The 9215-nt window shown below is 37.1% G+C and overlaps 1 protein-coding gene across 2 annotated transcripts in view; it reads left to right on the top strand.

Moving 5' to 3' along the window:
• The first annotated feature begins 198 nt into the window (after positions 1–198).
• The window catches only part of LOC137657719 (kelch-like protein 26), a 52473-nt gene continuing 43456 nt past the window's right edge, over positions 199–9215 (top strand). The window contains exon 1 of one of the 2 annotated variants that reach the window (XM_068392152.1): positions 199–303. The gene's annotated coding sequence lies outside the window, so the exon portion shown is untranslated. Of the gene's footprint in view, positions 304–5766; positions 5788–9215 lie in introns of those variants that run through there. The other variant, XM_068392154.1, reaches the window with a different exon arrangement.

Raw genomic sequence — 9215 nt, 5'->3', positions numbered from 1 at the left:
AATCGATTATTACCGTATAGTGAAAATACAAAAGACTAATGTCTACTATTAAACTTCCTTTTTTAAATTATCTTTTTTTATTAGAGATTTTGAAAAAAACAACTGTAGTTATGTTAATTTATTTTCTGTTTAGAATTTTTATAACGAACCTCTACTAAAACTTACTCTAGTTCCATGTAGTAGAATCTAATATGTTCAATATAGAGCATATTAGTATTTTGTTGTTTGTTTACATCATCTAGGAACTAACAAAGGTGTCAAATAATATAACGAGAGCTATAAACGGAAACTAGCTTAATTCAGGTAAGAAAGTTATTTTTATAATGAAGAAATGTAATTTAGAATATTAAGAACCACATAAGATGAATAAATTATATATCTATACGGTAATTATGGGAAGACCAGACTAACCTAACGAGGCCAGGCTAGTTTGCTGTGTATTGGGGTTCCAATTATGTTAGTGTTTTCTTAACCGTGTAAAGTTAACGGCCTTGTAAAATCTTGGTAAATTTTTAATGAAACTATGTAAGAATTAACTGGGTGTATGTATGATAGCTGCCACCTGTATGTATTATTATGGGGGGTGTCTGCCGTTTATGGGGACAGGGATATCTTTCTTATTACTAGCCAAATCGTATTTCATTATGGGGTTGATGTTCTTTACAATTTTCTAACTTACCATAATATGATGTTAATTTATCGTTTTGACTAATAACACAATTTACCTTTACCACGGCAATATTTTCTAAGTTCAGCATGGTCCGTACGCAAGTCACGGGTAGCTCCTGCATAGTTTCCAACTTTCCCGATAGACAGAGCCCGTGTCATCCCAGTCTAAGAAACGTTCGGTTTTACAAATTAATACTGTCCCGTCAATCTACATATTTACCCCTTAGTTAAGTATGTAGTTTTTAAGGACACGTCATGTTTAGTGACATTTGATACTGCTGGGATATTTATCATGAAATGTTATGTTAGAAAAAGGCCGTTACAATGCGTCGTACGCTGAAGCCACGGCCAACTTACTCGGTCGTAAAATTTCCCGCAATCATTGTTTCCTGCCTGATTATAATAACACCCGTTTGGCGGCGCTCGATTCGCATATCAGCTGGTCGCGCAAGCATGAACAGTTTTCGATGTTCGTACGTATGTTTTCGCTAATTTCAACAATTTTCATTTTAATCTCTTGTTAAGATTGTTATTTCTTTCGAAATCGTTCTAAAATTATGCCGAATACTATTTTGTTTTATATACAAACAAAGGTTAGGTTATCCAGCATCTAGTTAAGATATTTCGTCAGATAAAGCCAGTGTCAAACAAAGCAATCGAACTAACCCTTTCGTGGGCCGCGTGATTTTAAATTTTTAATCCCCCCCATGACCCGAGATTGACCTACAGCCGACCCTTTCCAACTCTAACCGCCGTGATGGATAGACCTGTTCCGTATAGTTTCTCTGTGAGTGATATTTTCGAGTTTATCTCCCGTATTGATCAGATTGATGCAATTAAGACCCTCAGATATATACATCTACGTGATTTCACTCGTGTTACCCCCGAATTCTTTCATTATTTATTTCGAGAAGGCCTCTTAAGGGATTTTAGAGGTACATGTAAAAAGTGTAAAACAGGTGATGTGGCCCTGATGTGGTTTTAGCGACTACGAAATTTAAGGTAAGCCTGAGTAACCTATAATATGATCATGTGGATAAGATATAATTTTGAGTGCTGCCCAAAGCTTCTTTTCTGTAGGAGAGAGACTTACGAAGGGGGTCCGGGGGCTTGCCCCCGGGTAGGGGTAGTGACCTGGGAACTACTAGGATTGGTTAGGTTTGGTTTGTGGGGTTTGTATGTTAGCAACAGTGTTTGGGGGGTCGCAGGGGGGCGTCAGCCCCCCCGTTTAGTTCACGATGAAGGTAAGGACATGGAACTTCTTTTCTGTAGGAGAGAGACTTACGAAGGGGGTCCGGGGGCTTGCCCCCGGGTAGGGGTAGTGACCTGGGAACTACTAGGATTGGTTAGGTTTGGTTTGTGGGGTTTGTATGTTAGCAACAGTGTTTGGGGGGTCGCAGGGGGGCGTCAGCCCCCCCTTTTTAGTTCACGATGAAGGTAAGGACATGGAACTTCTTTTCTGTAGGAGAGAGACTTACGAAGGGGGTCCGGGGGCTTGCCCCCGGGTAGGGGTAGTGACCTGGGAACTACTAGGATTGGTTAGGTTTGGTTTGTGGGGTTTGTATGTTAGCAACAGTGTTTGGGGGGTCGCAGGGGGGCGTCAGCCCCCCCGTTTAGTTCACGATGAAGGTAAGGACATGGCTTGTAGGTCAGGTTAGGAGGGGAATTTTGGGTTAGTTGTCCATTTTTCTCGCACATTTCCGACATCCATGACCAGAGGGTTCCTAGTATGTAGATTGTTGGGACAAGCATTTACAAAACCAGTGAATTTAATATTTCATTCCGTGATCATTCCCGCGAAAAAGAGCAGATTTTCCTACTTAGTTTCCAACTTTCCCGATAGATAGAGCCCGTGTCATCCCAGTCTAAGAAACCTTCGGTTTTACAATTTAATACTGGTTTTACAATTTAATACTGTCCCGTCAATCTACATATTTACCCCTTCGTTAAGTTTGTAGTTTTTAAGGACACGTCATGTAATCATTCCCGTAAAAAAAGCCGATTTCGGACTTTTTTTTACTCGATTTCAAGAAACATTCGGTTTTACAATTTAATACTGTCCCGTCAATCTACATTATTTAACAAATCATTCCCGTAAAAAAGAGCCGATTTCGGACTTTTTTACCTCGATTTTCGGCCGGTCAAAGGGCTGTCCCCATAAACGGCAGAGGCTCCTTCATTAACTGGGTGTATGTATGATAGCTGCCACCTGTATGTATTATTATGTCTAACTTAGAATACGGTAGTGTAAGGGGGTTCGCAGGGGAGCGTTAGCTCCCCCCCCCCCCTCCCCCCCGTTAGGTAAGTAGGTAAGGACAGGGCTTGTAGGTTAGGTTAGGGAGGAAAGTTTAGGTTAGTTGATGTCCATTTTTTATGAACGTGTGAGGAACTGGTCGCTGACATACAAAGTCTCCGGATTAACTTATAAAACCGATGTCTATTGCAAGTAGTGCCTCTTAGATTTTATGTACTATACGATATACTGTATAAGTAACATATCAGGCGGAAAACTTTCTTATTATAATATTGTATTTATACTTGTGTTATCTATGGAAATTAATAACCTCCCTGTAACAGGCCAATAGTAATTCTTTAATTAGGTTGTCAGGTTTTGTACCTTATTATTAGATGGATGAGTTATAACATTGCTTACGGTATCCTTATGCCTATTAGATTTAGAGGATTACAGTATGTAATACTATTCAGATATATGGGTACCTTGTATCATTTGTAGGAGGTGGGTCACAGTTCTTAAGATAAGTAAAAACTTAATCCTAACTGACCTACCCTACACTATTCATTAAGAAAGTTTTATGACTATCCCTACATTATACATTCTACGCGATACCTCTGAGAGTTGAATTGGTTAATACCCTCATTATTTTGCTAAGTCTTCATCAGTGCGCCATCACTAGTATCATAGATATTGAAGTCTGCCATGTCCTCCCTAACCCAACCTAGGGCGCAATGCCTTTACTCATATTATACCTAAGTATCTCTGAACAGCACATGAAAAAAGTTACACCGTTATTCCAGCAGATGGATTATATTGAACGATTGAATTCTGATGTCAAGTTAAATTCTGATGTCAAAAGTACATATAGCCTAGATTTTAAAGCTTAGGTCATGATATGCATCTGGCGTCAATGACCTTCGATGTCAGGTTGCCAGAGAACTCTAAATCGATCAATCATAATATGCAATTGGGGAACCAAATTATTGAGTAAACAAAAGGTGTAATGTAGCAGGTTAGTCAACACAGCAGCCACCCATGGAGTTACTACCACTTGAGAAATAGGTTCCTTCAAAGGCTAGTTATAGAGTTTAGTACAGTATTGGATTCTTGTCATACATCACCTGGTGCATTGTAGGTATTATTAAAGGGACTTCTCGGCATTCCTTTGGCAACTAACTGCATTTACGCTATATCATTCTACTTTACCTTTGTTCCTGCTGCCTTTTTCCCATCTTGCTCTCAAACCACATTTAACTTTTACTTCATAGTGTAACTGCGGGGTTTTCTCAAAAATTGCCCTTGGGTGTTGAATGGCCTCTTGTCATTGCTTAAACCTATGCTAAATAGTTAGGCATATTTCTTACACATTCTCCTCTTTCCTCACACATCTAGGGGTAATATGTCTAGACTGAGTTCTCTTGCTTGAGGGTACACTCGGGCACACTACTGTATTCTATCTTATTTCTCTTCCTCTTGGTTTGTTAAAGTTTGTTATAGTTTATATAGGAGTTATTTATTTTAATCTTGTTGTTGTTCTTAAAATATTTTATTTTTCTTTGTTTCCTTTCCTCACTGAGCTATTTTCCTTGTTGGAGCCCCTGGGCTTATAGCATCCTGCTGTTCCAACTAGGGTTGTAGCTTAGCAAGTGATGATGATAATAATAATAATAATAATAATAATGATAATAATAATAACAACAACAACAACACTAAGCACACTACACATTACACTCTCACTCAGTTGGTTAGGTACTGTAACTGTTCAATGGCTTATTATGCACATGGTGATGGTTTAGGAGAGCCTTCAACTATGATAAGTATATCTTGTCGGAGAATGACACCGAAAAATTAAATCGATATTCTTTAGTTTTGAATAGTGTTATTGGCTCTGTATAATGCCCTTTCCTTGTCTTAGAGTAGAGTTCATTTGCTTGAGGGTACTTGCAAGCTTATTTTTTTTATTGAATTACTCTTCCTTTTTTTTTTTTTCCAATGGTATGTTGGGTACTCGTAATAGAAAATGCTGAAAATAAGAACTAATACCAGGTTAGGATGTGGAAAGACATTGGATGTCCATTTCCTTTGGGAATATTGAAAAATGGGATGACAGTGGCAGTAGGTTTGTTGCTAAATTACCTATGATTTCCAACTTCAGGTTACCTAGGGGATGGGGGTGTTGGGTTCTAAGAGGGCAGCAGTAAACTCTTTTAGTTAAGGTTATGTAGTAAGGGGTATCCTATGTTAAGTTAAGGTGTTATCCTATGTTAAGTTAAGGTGTATACCTATATTTTACTATAATTTATGGTTCCCTTGGTTAGGTCAGGATTCTGTTGGTCAATGCAAAGTGTCCCACTTCTTCTTTAGTCAGGGAGGATTTGATGCCTCAGGTTGTGTCAAATTAGAATACACCACTGAATTTAATTTGCCCTGGTTATTTAAAACCTCTATTTTCCTTTTCTTGACTAAGTAAATAGAATGTGTAACCCTCCTGAGGCATTTCATTTTTAGTAGTAAAGTCTTTGATTTCTTCTATTCTCCACCAGACACAGAGTCTTGGTTATCATTCCTTGCTGGTGTTCAGTACAAAAGTAGATTTCCTTGTTACAGCATAATTAGTGAAAATAAGCAAATCTTTGCACTTCATAATCAAATCTTAATGACATTATAATTGATTTTCAATTACATATACTAATACTGAACTGCACATTACGGTACTATAACATTTTGTTAGGTACAACTTCTCACCAAACAATTTAGTGCTATACTGATATTGTAAGAAATTCTTAAGAAGGAAATTTACTCCTGTGCGTGAGCTAAAGTTTCCTGTGAGCAGGATTTCTGAAAGCTTAAATAGCATCAAAGATATTCCCATGAAAATTAAGGTAAGCATTTTAGGTTTTTGATACTCAAAGTCATTTATTTTTTAGAGGTGTTTCAGATTGGATTTGGGCCAGGTTAAATTTGGTACCCTGGGTTACGTTGCATCCTCATACAGTATTAGGCTACAGTAATTTATGGTATATTGATGATATACAGTATTAGCATTCTAGGTCAGGTTAAGTTAAGATAGGTGCTTGGAAGTGGCAAGGTCTCTTACCTAATAGGACCAAGTTTCATAGACCAGGGAAAATTTATGTTAGAATGTAACCTTGAAATTAACCTTGCCGCATGTAGATGTACAGTCAGCCCTCTATATTTGTGGGTTTTATCATCCCAGATTCTGTTCTCGTTATACAGAGAACCGTATAGCCTATTAAATAAAGATTCATTCATTCACAGTTTCACGATAAGTACTCTTGCGGCCCAATGATTTCTAGCTGACTGCTCTCCTTTGTACTCGGCTTGCTTAGCGCTTTTTTCCTCTCAACACATAGCACAAACCCATCTCTCGCTGGCTCAATCTCACTCTTACATCCTCTCTCCTAGCATATGTATCTCCCACTTCAGTCCACTTTGTTCAGAATCACGCTGTGAAGTAAAAAGCCTCCACTGTACATATCCAATGTGTTTATAATGACTTTAGTTTAAAGTGTGGTACATACATTACAATCCCCCACACGAAAAACAGTCGATGCCTCAAGAGTTGCATCTTGCTTCGGATATACTGCTTAGAACTCCATATGTAAACAATTAGTGGTGTTGTACAGTACTGATACTTTTTTCTTTTTAAGTTTTATTATGTTAGCGTATTCATTGTGTATTAGTGTTATTGTTATATTAATTACAGTACAATACTGTATACAAAATACTATACTGTACTTTACAGTTGTAATGTAGATAGCCCATAGGCCATGTTTATGGTAAGTTGGAACGGTACAAATCGACCAGCCGAAAACAGAGATAACTCATGAATGTTACCTTAGCTAATTAAGGTGTATTGTACATATATTACAGTAATGTACTGTACACTATAGAATTAGCGAGTGTTGTTAGCTAAGAACAATAGTGTTTTGTTGTTACAGTATCCACGTATGAATGTGGCGATGGCTCTTGTTCTGTGTAGTCGTACGGTGCACAGTATTGTACGTTCAGTTACTGAAGTGTGTTCATACAGTATTACAATACTTTTACTGCAATAGCAACAATGTAAATACAATATAGTGCAGAATAGTGGATTACTGAGTGTTTTAGTCGACCGCGCTTAAGCAATGGGCAGTGAGTTAGGTTATGCGTTGACCCATCCCTAGGGGAGCAAGCATTTGCGGATTCTCGATTTTCGTGCCAGAGAGCCGACTGTAATGGAACAATATGTTTTCTGTTTACTTTTACAGTTTTATGATAAATAAATTCTGTACTATTCCTGTTGGTACAATTATTTTTTTTTTTACCATCCAAAAATTGGGTCCATGCTGAAGCTTCAACCCCACCATAACTGTTGTAAATATGGTTATGAAAATAGAGTGGTTATCTCTAACAGTAGTGGCTAAAAGCCTAAAACATTAAATAAACTGTCAGGAGAAATTGGTTCTTGAAGTTAGCCAAAAATTAATGTGTTTAGTACTGTAATTACCAAAAGTATTTAAAATGTATATACAGTACTCGATTTATGTAAAGTAAAATACAGTATACTGTATGTATTTCTTTATTTAAGTTTTTTCTTTAGCTAGTTTTCCCCAAGTGTCTTCATTATGCTCCACTAATAGTTTGTATCTAATGATGCTGAAACTCAATCAGTGTAGCATAGGCAAAGGGGGTAAATGTAGCTGACCCTTGGTAGTCCTGAAAAGAAGTTAATATACCAGAAAACCAAATGATTTCATAACTGTTTGGAAAAGATAAAAGAATAGCATCATAATAGGCCTAGATCATTAGGCTACTTCACCATAATTGTACGATTTATGTATGTAGCTCATGTACCATAATCTAACATACATCAAGATAACAGTGTAAGGTTTTTAAAGTTCATCTTTTCTCTGTAGTATGGAGGTGCGGAGGTTATAACTTTGCAGAATTTAGAGAAACCTTTGCATTTGCTTTTTTCTCTTCAGTTAAGAAAGCTTATATGTCCATAAAATATTAGCTTTGAAACTTAAAGAACACAGAATGAATCTTAAAAGATGTAGCTCAAAGTGGAATTGAAACTGAACTGGTTATAAATAGGGTGATGGGGATTTGGGGATATCCTATAATTTCAACAGTTTAGAAATTTCGATAAGCATGCATTCCTAAAGCACTGATGAAAGTTACATCATTAAGATCATCAAGATGACATACACTCTTAGTACTGAATTTGTTTAAAGCTAACTAAAAAAATACTAAGAATATGGTGAATATATTTTTATGATATTCTTTAATAAAGTAAGGGCAGTCGTAGTATGAAGTCATGGTTGGGACAAAGAGAGATATTGTAATCTAGATTTTAGAACTTAGAAAATATTAACTAAAATTACCATTGTGTTTATATGAGAGATATGATCAAATGTCTAATTGCAGCAATTTTAGGGTTGAATATTTTAGAGAGGGTACTAGAAGAAAGATGGTAAAAGTTGGGAAACAGCAGTATGGATTAATGAGGGGAGAGGGGGACTATGGATGTCATCTTTATAGTAAGGCAACTAAATGAAAAGAGACTAGATAGAAATCAGAAGCTCTCCTGTTCTTTTGTAGATCTAGAGAGTTAGTGGGGCCTTTGACTTGTCAGCTAGTACTACGCCGGATCTCTCTCTGGTTACGGCTTATTGTTTATTTGCTACACATACACCGAATAGTCTGGCTTATTCTTTACACATTCCTCTTTCATCATACACCTGCTAATACTAAGATAGCCAAAAAGTTCTTCTGTACTGTAATTGTTCAGTGGCTACTTACCTCTTGGTAAGGGTAGAAGAGACTCTTTAGCTATAGTAACCAGCTCCTCTAGGAGAAGGACACTCCAAAATCAAACTATTGTTCTTCAGTCTATGGTAGGACCATAGCCTCTGTACCATGGTCTTTCATTTTCTTGGGTTAGAGGTCTCTTTCCCAAAGGTACACTCATGCACACTTTTCTATCTGATTCCTTATTTTGTTTCCTCACTGGGCTATATTCCATGTTGGAGCCCTTGGTCTTATTGCATCCCACTTTTCCAACTAGGGCTGTAGCTTAACTTGCAATAATAATAATAATAATGATACTATATGTGATGTTTTGGTGCTTGAGGAAGAGGAAATTCATAGAGAAGTTTATTAGAATGGTAGAGTTGTATATGATAAGAAAATGCCAATGAAGCTAAAATTCTAAGATATATAGAACAGTAATAAGGCCAGTGTTAATGACTGGATCTGAAATGTGGGCTTGAGAGAACAGAGCTGAGAATGCTGAGGTGGATTA

This window comes from Palaemon carinicauda, chromosome 18 (genome assembly GCF_036898095.1).
Source record: "Palaemon carinicauda isolate YSFRI2023 chromosome 18, ASM3689809v2, whole genome shotgun sequence".
Lineage (NCBI taxonomy): Eukaryota > Metazoa > Arthropoda > Malacostraca > Decapoda > Palaemonidae > Palaemon > Palaemon carinicauda.
This window is presented reverse-complemented; position numbering and strand designations above follow the sequence as displayed.